Source organism: Danio aesculapii, chromosome 3 (genome assembly GCF_903798145.1).
Source record: "Danio aesculapii chromosome 3, fDanAes4.1, whole genome shotgun sequence".
Taxonomy (NCBI): Eukaryota; Metazoa; Chordata; class Actinopteri; order Cypriniformes; family Danionidae; genus Danio; species Danio aesculapii.
Window position 1 is genome coordinate 48,550,083 of NC_079437.1, and position 20,309 is coordinate 48,570,391.

The window sequence follows — 20,309 nt, forward strand, 5'->3', positions numbered from 1 at the left end:
CTGTGTGAAGTGCCCTCCTGCCTCAAACGCTCTACCATCATCCCCATCCCAAAGAAACCCAAACTTACAGGACTAAATGACTACAGACCGGTGGCACTAACATCTGTGGTCATGAAGTCCTTTGAAAAACTGATGCTGGCCCACCTGAAGGACATCACTGAACCCTCACTGGACTCTCTTCAGTTTGCCTACAGAGCAAACAGGTCTGTGGATGATGCAGTAAATATGGGACTGCATTATGCTCTGCAACACCTAGACAGACCAGGGACCTATGTGAGGATCTTGTTTGTTGACTTCAGCTCGGCGTTTAACACTATCATCCCAAAACTTCTCCTGCCCAAATTAACTCAGTTCTCTGTGCCCACCTCTGTCTGTCAGTGGATCAACAGCTTCCTAACGGACAGGCAGCAGCTGGTGAAGCTGGGAAAATTCTCATCTAGTATCCGCACAATCAGCACTGGCGCCCCCCAGGGGTGTGTCCTCTCCCCACTGCTCTTCTCCCTGTACACGAATGACTGCACATCAAAAGACTCCTCTGTGAAGCTCTTGAAGTTTGCAGATGACACCACACTTATCGGCCTCATTCAGGATGGTGACGAGTCTGCTTACAGACAGGAGGTTAAGGAGTTGGCTGTCTGGTGTAGCCACAACAACCTGGAGCTCAACAAGCTCAAAACAGTGGAGATGATAGTGGACTTCAGAAGAAACCCCCCTGCTCTCCCCCCACTGAGCATCATGGACAGCATTGTGGCAGCAGTGGAGTCATTCAGGTTCCTGGGCACCACCATCTCTCAGGACCTGAAGTGGTACACTCACATTGACTCCATTGTCAAAAAAGCTCAACAGAGGCTGTACTTTCTTCGTCAGCTGAGGAAGTTTAACCTCCCAAAGGAGCTGCTGAAACAGTTCTACACCTCCATCATTGAATCAGTCATCTGCACATCAATAACTGTCTGGTTTAGCTCAGCTACTAAATACGACCTCCAAAGACTACGTCGAATAGTTCGGACTGCTGAGCGAATCACTGGTACAACCCTTCCTACTCCCCAAGAACTGTACTTATCCAGAGCGAGCAAACGGGCTGCCAAAATCACTCTGGACCCCTCACACCCAGCACACTGCCTCTTTGAACTTTTACCTTCTGGTCGATGCTACAGAGCACTGCGCACCAGAACAGCTCGACACAGAAACAGTTTCTTCCCTCAGGCAATCCATCTCATGAACACTTGATGATAATAATTGCGAAACCAACATCACTACTTGCTATACACTTTTATACACATATACACTTATTTAACAACACACTTTACATGCCAATTTGCACATAACAGCTGCACATATAACGTTGTATATAGTAATAAACATGTACATACACTTGTCAATCTGTATATTTGCACTCACTACTTACTTCTATTTTTTAAAATATATTTATTATCTGTTTTTTGTCCTGTCTCTGTAATGCTGTTGCACTGTAGAAGCTCTGTCACGAAAACAAATTCCTAGTATGTGTGAACATACCTGGCAATAAAGCTCTTTCTGATTCTGATTTCTGATTTCCTTGATGTCAGGGCTTGTATCAGTCAGAACAAATATACACCTCTTTGGTAGCACCTTCCCCAAACATTCTACATCTGCCTGTAGGCAACCTAACACAGGGATGTGTAATCCATTTGCTGCAGTCAATTTAACCCAACATGCTGAAGACAACTTTAACTTTTGCTCCTCAAAGTGCTGTCTGAAGTGTGACTCAGAAATTGTGGACACCTTGGACACTGTATCGAGGAGGCACTTAGTCTTGACACCTGCTATTTTCACCTCCACAGTTAGACAATCTCCAAAAGCACTGTCTTTCAGTTTTTCAGCAATCTCATCAGCCAGCCATTTTGCGGTATGACATCTAATCAAAGAGGGTCCGGTGCCTTTCTGTACAGCAACTCCTGAGTCATTTCCTCTAACAACAGCTGACTCCAATGTATTTTGTGATGGAGCTAGTTCTCTTACTGGCTTGGCACTTTGTGGACAACGGTGACTGGTGTGTCCGGGTTCTCCACAAGAGTAACAAATATAGCGACCTTCACTGTCTTCAATGGCTGTTTTTTAAGACAACTCTGCTGTGGTCTATTCCACTCTTTTGAATTCACAACTTCTCTAACGACAAAGTTGAGTGAGTATCCTGCCAACTAAGCCTTTTTTTGAAGATCAAAGGCGTAGGAGTGTATCGTTTCTACTGCATTCTGAGCACGATCATAAAAGTCTTTGAGCCAATAGGCACTTTATCACCATAGGTGTCAAGGAAAACTTCAAAGATATTGTCAGTCTACTCCACTTTCCCTTCCATCATAAACTTTACTGTGGCTTTGGGTTCATCTTTTAGGTGCTGTTTCACCAGCTCAACCCGGTCCTCAGTGGGAACCCTCATGACTTGAAATGCAGACTTCATCGATGACACCCATTCTTCAATACTCAGTTGCCCAGGGTTTGACACCCTGCCAGTAAATTCAGGGAGCTTACGATCCCGAGGTATGTAAATGGCAGCAGGGGTTGTTAGTGTAGAGGCCTGACTTTAAATTACAACTTTTGCAAGGGAAAGAACTTCTCTCTGCTTGGCCCTGGCCTGGTGTAATGCCCCAGACTGCTCCGAAAACCTCCTCTGCATCTCCGCCATCTTATTTCTCAATTCTTCCAGTTCAGACATCTTGCTCTATAATAACTTGAGACCTGGAGAACGTGTGACTACTTAACTATGTCGGGTTTGAATCCTGTTCGTGATGCCACTTTTGTGACGCAGGAATATTTCCTGCTTATTTTGTAGGGGACAGTCAATGAGATGCTGTGGAAATTTGAATATGCAAAGGATCTTTGTCCTTACTTTCAATTTTTTTTGTCTCCTTACACACAAATGGGTGTATGAGGTTGCTCACCTTATTGTGTCGACAACACTAAAGAAACAGTAAGGTTGGGCTTCAGTCTTTTATACAGACTTTTCAAGTTTCAGTCTTTTATACACGGTGGCTTCCTGAAGATAAATTACATATGTGAGACTCAGTCTACTATGTACCGTCCTCACTGAATCTAATAAAGTAAGGGAGACTCCCCTACTTCCTGACAACTCAAAGAAAAACACACTACCAATTAGTATACAAAATAATTAAACAATTTATTTTTAGTTGCGTTTGTCTGTATGTGTCTTATTTGTGTAACACAATAAAATGAAATGTAAATAAATTTGCAGTCTCTGAGTAGTTCTTAAATTTCTCACAATAACCTCCAAATTCAACAGTTAAACTATTTGGATCAAGCTTACAACAACCTAGGTTTATGGCTGGGTATCGAGTTCGATACTTTTTAAGCACCGACCGAATCGTCTCGATACTATCGAGTATCGAAAAAATCATTTTCGTTCGGTACCAAATTTCGATACCCAAGGGTATAATCTTGTCAACGTCAGTGAGCACCACTTGGAGAAAACCTGCATCCTTAACGTGCCCGGATCAAATGCTGGTGATTGGCTGCGCTGCGGCGAGGCTGTCTTGAAAATCAAGTTATGGCGGTTACGCCTACTCGCGCAGAGCTTATCAAATTGTCAAATAGACATACAAAATCAGTTAACTTTTAGCACTTCTTGCTTGTGTACCGTTAAAGTTAAGTTTAAGGCCCTGTTTATACTGCAGTTAAATGTGACTCAATTCCGATTTTTTTTCATATGTGACACAGATCGGATCCGTTCTATGACCGTGTAAACAGAAAAAAAATGCATGCATTCGGATATTCAGCGATCGATTTCAGGTCTCTTTCATATGTGGAAATACATCAGATATAAATTGGATATGTGACAATGCGACTCTCATGTAAACAGGCAGATCGGATTTATTGAGGCGTTCTGTTCTCATCATCAGCTATTAACAAGACAGTTTCTTCCATCGTGGCTAGTGTGGCACATATGCTAAAACCCGCGTTTATGCGTGCATCGTAAATTGTACGGCAAATGTAAAGACATTAATTGTATATGGGTCACAATTAAAAGAACGTGTAAACGGACAGAAAAAAACTCTGATATAGGCACTATCCTATGTATGCGGAATTGGGCATCAAGACCTGACAGTGTAAACGGGGCTTAAGTTTGTGCGGGGTAAATTTATTAATCCTTTTTTGACCTAACGTACGCTGTGTAACACTATGTACCTTTTTGATGGCTTTAAATACCTAGCTAAGTTGATACTAAAATGCTTTAGGGTTAACAGTAAATGATGAAGTTTACCTCACATTAAACTTATCTTATTTAAATGTCCTTATCCTTGGCTGCATTAAGTTTTTAGCTTTCATGTTTTCTTCACATTAATGTTATAGTCTCTGCTCCTGCTGACCCTGGAATTAGGAGACCATCAAGTGATAATCCATTTACACTGGCAAAAAAAGTAAAAATGAACAAAGAAAGGAAAGATGAATGCCACAGGGCCTTACAAATTTTATTGTTAAAGGTTTGCTGCCTTTTTCTACTGTGGAGAAAGATTAGATTTACTGGATATGCATTTTTCAATGCCTAGAAAGGAACCAAAAACATAGTCAAAATAAGTCAATGCGATATAAGTGGTTCAATCATAGCAATCAAAGCTGCAAGAATCCTTCTGTGCGCAAAGTAAACAAAAATAACTTTATTCAATGATTTATCCATGGGAGGATCAGAAAGCTCTTGGATTAAATCCAAAATATCTTCATTTGTAGATAATTAATGAAAGAATTTCAATTTTTGGGTGAACTAAACCTTTAAGCAGCAGTAAGCCTCACAAATACTTAAAATTGATTGACTTAAAACTGCTTGAACTTTATTAAAACAGTTTGCACTAATATATTGTGTTAACTACACTTTGTTAATGTTGTGCTTTTGTTCCATTGTTTATTGGTCTTAGAGATAAGCCTGCTGTGAAAAGTGTCACAAACATCCTGAAAAAATAATCTTGTCAAAATGTATTTCTTAAAATAAATGTATCGAAAAAAGTATCGTTCGGAACCGGTATCGAATTCAGGGTATCGGTATCGGTATCAAAAATTTTGAAACGATACTCAGCTCTACCTAGGTTAGCCCTTTTTTCAGATTTAATATAAGTGTTTTGCGTCTCCAGAAAGTTTCTGTAAAGTTTGAGCTCAAAACACCCATCAGATTTTTTTTATTTTACCTTTTATTAAAGTCCTATTTATACATTTTTGTACTGGGTGGAGGTTTTGGTGTACTGCTCCTTGAAGTTTAGTCCTCCCCGCCCACCGTTTCTATGTGCCTTTCTGCATGCCTTAATCTCCTCCCTCGGCTGCGTTAGACAACAGACAGACATAAAGGAAGCTGATCTCACGTAGCGTTTGTGAGAAATACTACAGTAAGAACTTTACCAAGGCGTATTTGTTGTGCAGTTGCATCGATGAGTCACACAAAGTTCACACAGTGAGAGCGCCCGTTTATATTCGCACTCTGTTTGCACGCATATGTGACAGGATACAGGTTAATCCTCACTGCTGTATGGATATCTGTTATGTTAATGTACAATATATACCTGATTTAACGTCCACAAACCGTGATTGAAGCGTCTGCCTTTATAATTGTTCTGACACGCGGCTGTGCTGACGAAGTAAAGCTAAGCTAAATCGCTATAATTCATTACACACGTGCACTGTTTTAAAACATTTTAAACATGTGAAACTTACTCTTGCTCACAATTGATGATGATTGATGATCCTAGCAAACTTAACACACCTTTTATTCCCGGTTGCTTTGTGCACGTCTGGTCTTGCTGATATGATTATACACGTCACTACCGGGACATGTTAATACGTGCAGCTGTCAATCAATTCGGTGGGCGGGGGGACTGCACTTCTACGTAAAGTTGGTCCACCATTTTTATGTTGTTAAATTTGAAAAAAAAGGACTGGGTGTGTTTATTTGACCCCAATATGACGGTCTATACACCATACATGCACATATGTCTGTCCAAACAGCTTGAACAGTTGATTTTTCACCATAGGTGCCCTTTAAAAGAAAAGAAAATCAAATCCCTTTACAATTTACTTTTTCATTCACCCTATGACAAACTCTTAAACAGCAATTTAACAACTGGTAAACCCCAAAAGGGATGAAATCAAAACATACACAATGTTACTCTTTCAGCAGAATAACCATTTTTATGAGCAGTCCCTTTAGCTGTTTACTCACATTTTACTCACAGTTCACGTTGTTTTGTGGCCCACTTCACTCACCACAATTCACACTTTCAGTTTAGATGCAAAATAAAAAAGAAAAAGAGAAAGATATCAGCCTCAAAATATTTAGGGTGTGTTGTCACGACGTAAGGTGCATTGAAATACTATGATGAGGTTTTAAAATATCAGCCGTTGACTTCCAATCAATAAAAAATAAATAAAATATTGACTCAGTCTCTTGAAATTTTCTGAATTAAAGTGTATATGAAAAAAACTTGAGATGTCACTTAGATAGCAGGGTATAATTAAAAAATATATATTTTTGTAAAATTAAATTTTCGTCGTTCTGTGTTACATCATTCTGCAGTCATTTTAGTCTCACGTGCTCGATCACGAGCAAAAGGGTAGGAAAAAAACACGTGAGCAGTGCTGTTGTTAGTCTCTGATGCTATTTCTCACTTGCAAAAATGTAAGGATTGCAAAATGCCAAACAAAACTAAAGACAGGCAGTAAACGTTTGCAAATTATGACGATATTTGTACGGTGGCCATATAGTGCAAAACAAAAACATTACGATGAAAACGCTGCAACATGAACACAACAACATTAAGATGAAAACACAACAACATTAAGATGAAAACACAACAACATTAAGATGAAAACGCTGCAACATGAACACAACAACATTAAGATGAAAACACAACAACATTAAGATAAAAACACAACAACATTAAGATAAAAAAACAACAACATTAAGATGAAAACACAACAACATTAAGATAAAAATGCTGCAACATTAAGATAAAAACACAACAACATTAAGTTAAAAACGCTGCAACACTAAGATGAATCATGCTGCAACACTAAGATGAAAAGCGCTGCAACTTTAAAATTACAACACAACGGAAATGCTCCTGACCACTAGGTGGCAGGTAACAGGCAATCGTGTGCCCATCTTAAGAGTTTTAGTTCGAAAGTTTCGTTTCATTTCGGACGTTGCTCTTGGTAGCAATTATGTATTGCCCATTTTGCGGGGCTTCACTTGACAGTTGCCCGTCATTCTGCAGCAAATGTGGAAAAAACATAACATTTCTGAAAGGCAAAGTTCCTGATGGAAATGAGCCCAGCACCAGTGGAGGTAAGTTACAATGCTGTATTGTTTGTAGGGTCCTATGAATTTCATAAATCTGTATCGTATCTGTCATGAAATCGAATAACGCGGTTTGTCACGGAATTTTCTTATTTTTTGATTAATATATTAAAATAGCGTTGTAATGTTACACCTCGTCAAATCACGATCCCAAGGATTTATGTTAATTGGACATGCTGTTTGATTTCTAAAGAATGTTTTATTCCTTTTAATGTTTAATGCAGATTTCCGTTAGCTGATTAATGTGACATGCAATAGATTTTTATGACAATGTTTCTGAAGCAGGAAAAACAGAAACAAGTTATGTGGATTGCTTCATGAAGTTCAGGGCAATAAAGGAGAGGAAAACCTTTTTTACAAAGAAAAGTCATGCCTCAAAGAAGGATAAAGAAGTAAAGGTATACATCCAGTAGTGATCTGGTAAGACACTTCTGTTTAATAATTACTTTAAATTAAAGGATACAGTGTATTATCAGAAACACTTTACAATACGTTTGTATTAGTTAATTTGCATTAATTAATAATAAACAATACATTTGTTAAGCATTACTTACCTATATGTGTGTGTGTGTGTGTGTGTGTGTGTGTGCGTGGGTGCGTGTGTGTGTTAATGCATTATTAATCATAAACATAAACGTCCCTGGCTGTTATTCATGTTTGTGGACTCTTTACTAACATGATTAGTAACACAAAATTTCTTAAGGACATTAGGAATCTTTTGTAATTGTATGTTCAGTTGTATATAAACATCTATGGATTCATTACAAAGCAGTAATTATTGATTTTGCTCAAGCGAATCACCTCAGCCGTGGTACTGAGGTGAATATTTCCACCAACAATCCCTGCTGGTCCCGGCACTTTGAACCTGCAACCTTTGGATTATCCAAGTCCAACTCTCAAACCATTAGGCCACAGCTTAAAAAGAACACAATAATAAAAAAAAAAGTAAAAAAATATATATTAATAATAAAATAATAACAATAACTTTGTCAATAAATAATCATGTTAAAAAAGTTAAATGTTAGTGATACATTAGCTAGTGTGGTTGTTGTGTACACTTTAAAGTTTATTATTTCTTTAACAAATGCTTTGTTACTGATAATGTTAGTAAAGAATTTACAAATGTTAGTAAACCATTACATAATGACAGAGTAGTGTACACTTAACAAAAAGGTTCCCAATTCCCTTAACAAATGCTTTATTACTGATAATAATCATGTTTGTAAAGAGTCCACAAACATGACTAAAATGACAGTTTTAGATTGTGTAATTTTTTAACATTTTTTATTATTTGTTCATGTTAACTAATGCATCAAGTAACATTATTATATTTTTAAGTTTACATGAACAAAGGTTTAGCATTGTTGAATTAATGTCTTGTTCATAGTTAGGTCATGATATCTAATTCATTAACAAAATAAATTTATGTATGTGTAAGTGGTTAAACAGATATATTAGCATATGAAAAAGATTTTGTAATGCTGAACAAAGCCATAACTAATTAAACATTATTGTAAAGTGTTACTTCTTATCACGAATATCTGTTTGCTCAGGAATACAGTTCAGGGTTAGATTGAGGAAGTGTAGATACTACTTTCAAAATCATGTTTTTTCTTTAATCAGTCTTTAATGTTTTTTTTTTTCATAACAATTATATTAAAGCCTATTATAATGTCCAGTTTGTTAAATTTGTGTTAATTCTTTTCATGTGTAGATTTACAATGGAAGTATGGAAAGACATTGTGGTGTCCTAAAGCCCCTGAGAGGGAAACGGCTGCCTCTTGAAGTTGAAACAAACTGGACATCTGAGCAAGTGTTAATAGCTGGCAAAAAGAAAGTATAAGATTTTAATCAGGACATGGAAGATGGGCCCTATGTTTTACTGTACCCAGATGGTTCAGAGGTTAAGAATATTCCAGGAACAAACACCCCTTTTAAACTACAGCTGTACAAAGAGGCAATTGGGAAGGCTTACCAAAGAATAACACTGTATATATGCACAGTTGAAGACTTTTTTGCCACTGGTGAGCATATTTATTTTAAAGGAAATCTAATAAAAATAATGTATAAAATATTACATATACATGTTTTTTAATTGAATCAAAATTTTACTATGTTCATATTTGTTGTTTGAAGACTGTAATGAGGATTCTTCAAGTGAAGACAGCGTAGTGCAAGTAAAATTTACCTCTCACAGTCAACATGATGAGAATGACACTTTGGTAGGTCATTTATTTGCATATCTCCTAACATAAATATAACATTTAATTGTAGCTCATTTTGACTCCTGCTTTCTGTTCTCTACACAGATATGGGATAGTGCGGATGAAGCAGAAAGCAGCTCACACCGGTATTACCTTAGTAAAGTTAAGAGGACATTTTCTGAAGTTCAAGTGTTGCACAAAATAATCTTTAGTTGTTATTTTTTTAGACCGCCTGATCACTCTTTGCCTGTTCAGGAACAAGTAAGTTCACTTATGTCACAACTTATGTACATTACAACTTTAAGGCTGATGCAGACCAACACGATTTTCGCTTATGATTATCCTCAGTGTATTTCCGAGATGTTTTTTATACCTAAAAGGTATTCATACCTAAGTTATTTTTGTTGGCATTGAGCTAAGTGAATGTGCTAACAAATGTTGCTTAATGAAAAACAGAAATATCCCATTACACCTGACAATCACTTGACATACAGAAGAAAGACAGTTTTTACTCATTCGTTAAAACATATTTATGTTTGTCAAATGTATTTACTTGTTTGTCAGCCTATGTGTATGAAAGAAAGGTAAAATGAAACTTGCAGTCAAATCCTATTTTATCTGTGGTATAATTTGAATGGGAGTGAGGCAGGCAGTGTAACAATATCCCATTACCAACATCCTTTCAGACCAGCACACTCCACTTTTTCAAATTTTTATTGAACAAAGGTATAGTATACACTCAGGGCTCTGCACTGCAAGCATGAAGCACTGCTTGTGCATTATTAACAGAATTGTCCTTGCGGCATACTGGCCTCAGATCAGGCTTTACTGGGGGTAAATGCAGTACTTTTTGTGAGTGTATAAGGGCCTCAGAAGGAACAGGCAAGTTTTCAATGTGTGACAGAGCAGAGTGCCACAAAACCACTTTATGCTTAAGGATCTACAAGTCATGATTTGCTGTAAGTTCAGCAGGTCCAAGCATTGGAACCAAATTGCAAAGCTCATTGGTTGACCAGTATTTTATGCAGTTTGTGAAGCAAACCAAAAAAAAAAAAAAAAAAACACACACTGTCTCTCTTTGTTTAGTCATAAGGCATTGGTGATAACCATGAGTGAAAGTTGGCCTGGTGTGCACAAGCCTTTAGTTTGTTACAACAAATCAGAAATTCATTTTTTTTATGTGGTTTATGTAATATTAATTAAAAAACAGGTTTTAATTTAAAAATGTGTTCTCTTTCTGACAAATCAAGGAAGCAGGAAAAATCAGAACCAACATACAAGAACATGTACGTGACCAACAAAAATGCTACACGTAAGTTTGTAGTTGAATTGCTTTTTTTTTTAACTAGATTGTAGTTAAAAAATAAATTGCTTTAAACTAATTTTAATGGTCTACAATTATTTTGTATGCATTTTATGCTGTCTTTACAGTAATTACACACGTCTGTATGCACCAATAGTGATTGAAAGTGATTCAGAAGGGTCAGACCAGAGTACACAACATGTTGAAGAGGAATGGATGTAATTTATTAATTATGTTGTTTCTAAATTATTCACTCCATTTTTATAGCATCATGATTGATTGGCTTAATCGAAATCTTTGTGTTTTACAGCTCAGATGCAATCTCTGCTGCAGACATTGTGTCAGATCTTTTACAGAAGATCATAAGGACGTCTTGCAGTAGATTCAACATAAATCGAGCAAATATTTGGGATGGAGCAGTTCGTGGTTTTAAACGTGCATCATATGATCCATTGCATGACATGCTTGTCAAATTTACAGACGATGAAGGCTGAATGAAATCCTTGCATGAAACAAACACAATTTTATTTCTGACTTTATAACTTCTGAGAAAAAATTCAGAATTCTAAGATTTTTTTTATAACCTTTTTTATTTTTTATTTAATGATGAAAACTAGGGTTTTTGAGTGTTCTTGTTTACCCTTAGTTATTGTTAAAAAAAAAGGAAAGAAAATGTGTAAATTATTGAAATTGTGGTATTGTTTGTAGATTCCACAAAAATATATAATAAAAAAATGATGAAAACTGGCATCCATACTAAAAGGATAGTTCACCCACAAATAAAACTTAATAATAATTTATTCACCCTCGTATTGTTTCAAACATGTATGAGTTTTGAGTAATGTTAGTAACCAGACACTTGACAGTACATACTGACCTCCACTGTACTTTTATTTTCTACCACGGTAGTCAGAGAGTACTATCAAGTGTCTGGTTACCAACATTATGCAAAATATCATCTTTTTTGTTTAACAAAAATAACAAACTTGTATGGGTTTATATAAATTGATAACTTTCATTTTTGGGTGAGTTATACCTTTGATTTTTTTTTTTCTGTTTAAATGTTGGTCATGTTCTTTAAAGTTATGTAGTTTTCCACACCAGCCTCCCAAGTGTGAGGTGTAGTTAGATTGGTTTGAGCATGTAGTTCTTCAAAGTGTGCCTGCATCTGTCCATCTCCACATGTGCTACGAGTTGGTTCAATGAAAAACTCGTCCAGTGCTTCCTGTGAGATGCTAAATCCAGATTCTCTTCCATTGAACCTTTGAATAAAGAAGTAAAAAAAGTCTACCATTTTGTTTAATAAAAAAAACTACAGTATTAAATACATAAAAAAGTTTTATTGGCATTTTATTCTTTAAATCAATAAATTTTGTTGTTCATCCCCAAAATATAACTAATAAACCTAAAGCAATCTAAAGCTTAAGGTTTGCTTCTGTGGAGTAGTATTTTATCTAAATTTTCTATTCCACTGAAGAAAGTTGCAAAAGTTTGGCTTTTTGTGTTAATTAAAATCTTAATTTTATTACAAAAGTTAAAAAAACTTTTTGAACTTACATACCAACCTTTGTGGAAGAGAGTACATGGCATCAGGTTTACCAGAAGGACAGCGAGATTGTTTAACTGCCCTAATGGTATGAGTGTTCCATGATTCTTTGTATTCATCAAGGTCATTCTGCAGTACACTTAAAAACGCAAAACGCATTAAGCATATCTGCTCATGACTGCCATTAAAGAGCTGTCTGTCTTTCAAGTCATTGAGAAGATCCATCCAAAATTGAGACCTGTATGAACAGACCAACATCAACATCCCTTTTACACATTAGGCTTTTTATTATAACATATTTCACATATCCAACTAAAACTCAGCAAGAAATGTTCAATACAATCTAAAAATGCCATTATTGTTTGAACTACCTTTGTTTTCTGAAAACTGACCACCAGCTTTCAATTCTTTGGTTTGTGATTGAGGAGCCATACATATGGCTTGAAGCCACTGCAAGGTCATTCATGTGTGTGGATCTCAAAGAACAGTGGATTGCGGCCATTGTTCCATTTTCAGTGCCACAGTCAGTGCGAAGTAGTTTCGGTATGACTCCAAATTCAGTGGCACATTGTAGGTAATTATGAGCTATAATGTCTGGGTCATTATTGCTAGCTCCACAAATTAACCACATAACTTTGCGTGAGTAACCATCAATGCATCCACTTATAGCCAAACCATATGGTTTTAATTTGTCATAGCCATCAACATGCCAGACATGTTTAGACGCCAAAGAATGGTAAACCCTTCTCACAAATCTTCTTCTTGAGCGTTCTTCAATGCCTAATGGATCAAGGTCTGCCATCATAAACATTACATCTTGCCTTCTAACTGTAAGATTGTGTTTTTGCCGTAAAGTCTGACACATTGTTCGGTAGCCACAATGTTGTCCAGAACCACTCAACTCTTCAATAACAGCAGACTGAACAATTTCCAAAGGTGAGTAGTTTTTTCGCCTGTACAAGGACAAGTTTTTCAGTTTTGTTTTCAAGGTACGAAGGCTTATTTTAATGTTGTGTTTCAATGCCAAAAAATCCAAAATGACACTGTAACTGTGTCCATCTCTGAAGTATTTTCGAAGAAGATCATCCTCACAAAATTGGACAGATGAGTCTAACATCAATAAAAAAAAGAATTAAAATTATCTTAAATGACTCCTGCTGAAAAAAAAATACTGCATATGTTGACAAGGTATGTTTTGATGCTGGTCATTTACTGTAAGGAAGATATTGTATAATATTATGCATAAATTCTACTAATAAATCACAACTTTAATTATTCCAGTATTACATATTATTTAAGCAGTGCTCTAAATATGTATTTTTAGAGCCTAATATGAACTTACCACATTGAATGCCAGCCAAAAACTGGATATTACCACCACATGAGCCACAAAACATTATAATGGTCCCCAAAACATTTCCACAAAATGGACAAAACATTGCAGTCTGTGAAGACAACAGTTTAAATTTAGTTGGCATTTATAAAACAAGAGCTGACCTAAACAGCCATTAAAAGTTTAATGACGAAATTACTATTGATGCTTAATTTTATAAAAACATTAAGATTTCCCAGAATATCAAATCATAAAGTAATAAAAATCCTCAATTACAACTTGATTTACATTTAGTGTTACTAACTTACATTTAGAACTTCTTGTAGAATTTCTCGAGGTAATAATCATTGTTTTGGTCTGTATTAATAATATCTATTTAATCAGAAGAAGTAATCGGTGTTCCACTGCCACCTAGTGGTTGGGAGCATTTCCGTTGTGTTACATTTTTAGTGTTGCAGCGTTTTCATCTTAGTGTTGCAGCTTTTTTCATCTTAGTGTTGCAGCGTTTTCATCTTAGTGTTTCAGCTTTTTCATCTTAGTGTTGCAGCTTTTTTCATCTTAGTGTTGCAGCTTTTTCAACTTAATGTTGTTGTGTTTTCATCTTAGTGTTGCAGCTTTTTCATCTTAGTGTTGCAGTGTTTTCAACTTAGTGTTGCAGCTTTTTCATCTTAGTGTTGCAGCTTTTTCATCTTAGTGTTGCAGCTTTTTTCATCTTAGTGTTGCAGCTTTTTCAACTTAGTGTTGCAGCATTTTCATCTTAATGTTGTTGTGTTTTCATCTTAGTGTTGCAGCATTTTCATCTTAATGTTGTTGTGTTTTGCACTACTGGGCCACCGTATATTTGCACTCAAAACGTACTCAACAGCTTCAGTGGCATTCACTCTAACTGCGTCACACTAGCAGCTAAAACACTGAAAGAAAACCCTTTGCACGACGAAGCACAGATCACAGTCCGGTCTCAAACTTTACAGACAGTGCTGTCGTGCTTTATTCAACTTTAGCTGCGATAATCTTCCGCTGAAGAACCTTAACAAACAGCTTTTTGAACACGACACCGCACTCTTCTTCAGCGACGCACTCAGACACTGCGCTCTCCTTCATCTCTCTCTCACCCACTCGCGATCTCCCGAAAAATACAAGAAAACACAGAACACCCGTCAAAATAAAAGTCATCAAAACCGGTCACCATTCAAGATAATGTATATATGTATATATCCATCTGTCACACCTATATTAGTACACTTGAAGGACTGAAAATTCGATCACTCAGAACATAGAAAAGGAAAGCATTTTGTTTGTGCTTTGCTGGTTGATAAATCATTCAGATGGATTAAAATTTCAATTTCTTTGGTCAGACCCTGTGATAGTTATTTTAGCGAGCTGTCTATTAGTAATGAAACAAAGTATTTTGATTTCTGTTATCTATTGTTCATTTTGTAATATATTTTCAGCGCCTAATTTTATTTTCATTGCAGTTATTTTATGTCTAATTTTGTAAATTCATGTTAAAAACTACTTTGAGACATTGTTCACAGCTGAAGAATGTAGAATAAAAATTTGGTGGAGAAAAATTATTTTTGTGCTAATATAAGAGCAGTTAAAAGAGACTGGTCAATTTTGACCGAGAACACTAAAGTAAGGGGCAGGATCTGAACAGGACAGGAGGGTTAAAAACAAAAAGACTCCACAACTTAAAAATGTTCTTATAAAAGATCAGTAAAACAAAAGTGTCCAGTTTTGTAGAGTATAAAAGAAAAAGAGTCTTATCTAGACCAAGATTTCCAAGCTTGTGTAAAACCATATAGGCAACAGCACACCACTTATGTTCGACAGAACCACTTAAAAGTCTTTGGATATGTTGTAACCTAAAAGTTGTTAATCTACTTTGTAATTGAATCAACCCTTGCCCACCCTCTTCTTTGGGCAAGAATAAAACACTTTGTGAAATCCAGTGTAGTTTATCCCCCCAAAAAACACTAAAGCAGATTGCATTTTAGTTAAAAGGTAAATGGAAGGATTAACACAAATACATTTGTGCCATAACAAGGATGCAACCAAATTGTTGATTATTAAAATGCGGCCTCTGAATGACATTTTGGGTGATAAACTTTTCAATTTCCAAAGCCTTCCTTTAATATTTTCAAACACCCCCTCCCTATTTATTTGTACTGTCAAATCATAACCTAAAAAAACCCAAATATTTAAAACCAGATGTTTTCCATTGTAAACCTTTTGATAAAACCGGGTGTCCTTTCCTGACTCCATCTCTTGGAGGGCTTTACACAGCTCTGTTTCACTCAGTGCACCTGAGATGTCCTTATAAGCGTCCTCTGAGACCTGCAGCAAACCACTGAAGAAATCATTTTTAACCCCATAACTTACTCTGAGCTCACATTTTTACAATTCTTGATTAAACACTAGCTGCCTTCCTGCAAATTTCAGTTGGCTCTGTCAACAATCCTCCTGGTTCAGAGTATAAAGCATAGATGGTCCTACTCTGACCATTCTTCTTTTCTAGGTTAAAAAAAACCTGAAAGGAGCATCTATTTGGTTTATACTCTGAAATCGTGATCTGACCAAAGCTCCCTGAGTTTTAAAATCCAACAAATCAGCTGAGTTTTCTTTTTGTTGACTAACAGATCAAAAACAACATATTGTTCAGCTATTTCCTGAATTTTTTAAAGTTTCAGCCTCCAAGCCATTCATAACTAAACCAGTTTCTTTAGTAATGTTTTGAGTAAATTGTATAGAAAACTGCTTAATTTGGGCTTTACCAAAGTCCCATCGTTGTTTTACAGAACTAAAAAAACCTTTTGTTGTTTTAAACTCACTCCAAAAAAGCAACTCTAAAAACTTGTCATTCAACAAGTTTACACATAATGGCCAATAAGCACTCTGTTTTAATTGAATTTAAGAGGACATCACATTGTACCATACTGTGATCAGTAAAACTCAACGGGATGATCGAACACTTTCTTTTAATATTGCAATGATGTTTAATTTTTATGTTTCTAATTTCCATAGCATTCCAAGCAGTCTAGAAGAGCTTGACACTGCAACTGAACTATTGATTCTGTCCTTTCTAGCACGTTAGACATAGTTGCTCCGTTACACTTCCAAAAGATTAGGTAAAAAAATCTGATGCCATGGCACAATGAGCACTCGCGTGCCTTAAACAAAGCAGCCCGGAAAATGCAACGTATATGGAAGAAATCAAAACTAGAGTTTTTTCGTCTGACCTGGAAAGAAAGTACACTTAACTTTAGAAAAGCTTTAAAGTCTGCCAGATCTGCTTATTTTTTAACTTTAATAGAACAAAATAAACACAACCCTAGGGTTCTGTATAACACAGTAACCAATCTAACTAAAATAAAGCATCAACATGCATTTCTCAACATAGTAGTAATGACTTTATGAACATTTTTATATTGCATTTGATACAATCGATCATAATATTCTCCTTGATAGGCTTGAAAATTATGTTAGTATTACACGAACTGCATTGGCCTGATTCAGGTATCTATCTGAATGTTATCAATTTGTACCAGTTAATGAAGAGGCATCATACAGATCAAAAGTACACTGTGGGGTACCACAAGGCTCAGTTATTGGTCACTTACTGTTCACACTATATATGCTACCGCTAGGTGATAATATTAAAAAACATGGAGTTTGCTTCCACTGTAATGCTGATGATACACAACTTTATATCTCCTCTCAAGGTCTTGCTTATTGGACCCAAAAACCTCACATGCAAAAATCTAGAACACTGTCTAACCCTTGATGGATTCTTAGCTCAGTCCTCATCTTCAGTCAAAAATTTGGGGGTAATTTTTGATAGTAACCTGTCATTAGAAGGCCAGATTTCAAGCATCTGTAAAATTGCATTTTTTTATCTTAAAAATGTTGCCAAACTACAACGTATGCTATCAATGTCTGATGCGGAAAAGCTTTCATGACCTCTCAATTAGATTATTGTAATTGGCTCCCTATTAAATATTGTATAAATTTTTTATTTTTATTGACAACCTACAAAGCCCTGAACGGCTTAGCTCCCCAGTATTTGAGGGAGCTCCTGGTGTATTATAGCCCCTCATGTCCACTACGCTTAATTAATTCTGGACAATTGATTATTCCCAGAATATCAAAATCAACTGTAGTTGGTAGATCTTTCTCATATCTGGCACCTAAACTCTGAAACAGCTAACAGCTAAATGCCTAGCACAGTTCGGGAAGCAGACACACTCTGTCAGTTTAAAACTAGATTAAAGACACATCTCTTTGCGTTAGCATACACATAAAACACAAATGCTGTTGAAAACCAAATCCTCTAAAGGATTGTTAGTCTGCATTATTTAGGGCAACCAGAACCGGGAGCACTCCCATAAAGACCATTATATTTTGAACGGCATCTGCGCTTATGTTGGTCTTTTTTTATTATTCCCGATGTTTCCATAATCCTGGACCAGGCCGTATCCTGAGAAGCTTCTGTGGTGGTCATGGAGGAGTGGAGAGCATGAGACTGATCCTTGTAAGACCCCAGTGACAGATGAGTTCTCACATTGATCCTGGAGGGACAGCCTGGACACCAGCCGGTGACCTCCCCCACCTGCAGCTTCTCCACAATGGACATCCAGCGCTCTCCAGCCTCCGGCGCCTCGACTGCAGCTCTGCACAAGAGGTTTGGCCATAGGAGAAATGGTCGTACCTAACTGAGCCTGGTTTCTCTTGAGGTTTTTTAATTCTTCACTTTCGCCAATTGGTGAATTTTTTTCCTCACTGCTGTTGCCACTGGTTTGCATGGTTCGGGACCTGTAGAGCATTGCATCAATGGATTTGCTCTTCAGTGTTTGATCTCTCAGCAGTGAATATTAAACCACACTGAACTAAACTAAACTGAACTTCAACACTGAAAACTGGACTGACACTGTTTCAATTTACTATAATCTTCTAGGTGAAGCTGCTTTGACACAATTTACATTGTAAAAGTGCTATAGAAATAAAGTTGAATTGAATTACCACCTGAGTTGCTTGAGCTGCTGCAACCACCAGAGCTGTTATTGCCAGAGCTGCCACCACCACCTCCTTCACTGCCTGAGCTGCCAGATCCTCCTTCACTGCCAGAGACCTCGTTGCCACCAGAGCTGCCACCTTAGTCCCACAAATGGACAGAGCTGCCACCTGAGTCCCACAAATGGCCAGAGCTGCCACCTCAATCCCACAAATGGCCTGAGCTGCCACCTAAATCTCACGAATGACCAGAACCGTCACCTGAGTCCCACAAATGGCCAGAGCCGCCACCTCAATCATACGAATGGCCTGAGCTGCCACCTGAGTTCCACAAATGGCTGCCAGAGTCATAACTTCCCAGAGCCACCTGAGCCGTGGGACTTCCCAGAGCCGCCAGATGTGACTACCCAGAACCGCGGAACTTCTTAGTGTTTCCTGAACCAAAGCCTCCTGACCCACTGGGGTTAAATGAACTGCCAGTGCCTACTGAACCAAAGCCTCCTGACCCACTGGGTTAAATGAACTGTCAGTACCTCCTGAACCAAAGCCTCCTGACCCACTTGGGTTTTATGAACTGTCAGTGCCTTCTGAACCAGAACCTTCTGACCCACTGGGGTTAAATTAAGTGTGTGTGCCTCCTGAACAATAGCCTCCTGACCCACTGGGGTTAAATGAACTCCCAGTGCCTCCTGAACCAAAACCTCTTGACCCACTGGGATTTTATGAACTGTCAGTGTCTCCTGAACCAGAGCTTCCTGACCCACTGGGCATAAATGAACTGCCAGTGCCCCCTGAAACAATGCCTTCTGACCCACTGGGGTTATATGAACTGCCAGTGCCCCTTGAACCTAAGCTTTCTCATCCACTGCACAGTCTGACTGTATCTGAACAGTCAATGCTTGCTGATCCGCAGCTCCACACTCCAGGCCCTCCTTAGCTTCACGTTCCAGGCCCTGTGCAGCTCCACGCTCCAGCCCCTCTGCAGCTCCACACTCCAGGCCCTCTGCAGCTCCATGCTCCAGGTTCTCCGCAGCTCCATGCTCTAAGCACACCTCCGCTCAGCTCCTAATCCCTCCGTCCCTCCCCCTGTTCCACCTCCACTGCACCTCTCTCCTGGTCTATTTTGGAGCGTCTGGCAGCCGCTCCTAGAGGGGGGCTCTGTTACAAGCACCAGCAATCCAGCAACTGCCGATCGCCAGAAAACTACACACACACACTATCGAACTACAAGTCCTGTCATGCACCTCGCACACAGCTGTTCCAGATTAATTACATACCACCATTAATTACATACACACAGACAGGATTGTCAAGGACTGATTACAGCACACACACATACACATCAGAGTCTTCTTTACTGTTTTTGTGACATTATGATGCGTTTCCTTTGCCTTGACTAGCTGTGTTTGACCCTCGCTTTGTTCAATTTATTTACGTTGCTTGCTGCCTGTACTGACCATTCGCCTGTTATTTGACCATGACTCTGGATTACCTGTATGTATCTGTTTGACCCTGTTGACTATTGCTTGCCTGACCATTCTCATAATAAACCTGCATTTGAATCTTCAACTTCATTG

At 37.7% G+C, this 20,309-nt stretch overlaps 1 protein-coding gene across 1 annotated transcript in view; it reads right to left on the reverse strand.

Annotated features, from left to right (window-relative positions):
- Positions 1 to 20,309, reverse strand: part of LOC130221602 (germ cell-specific gene 1-like protein) — a 219,894-nt gene that overhangs the window by 75,542 nt on the left and 124,043 nt on the right. The window lies entirely within an intron of this gene.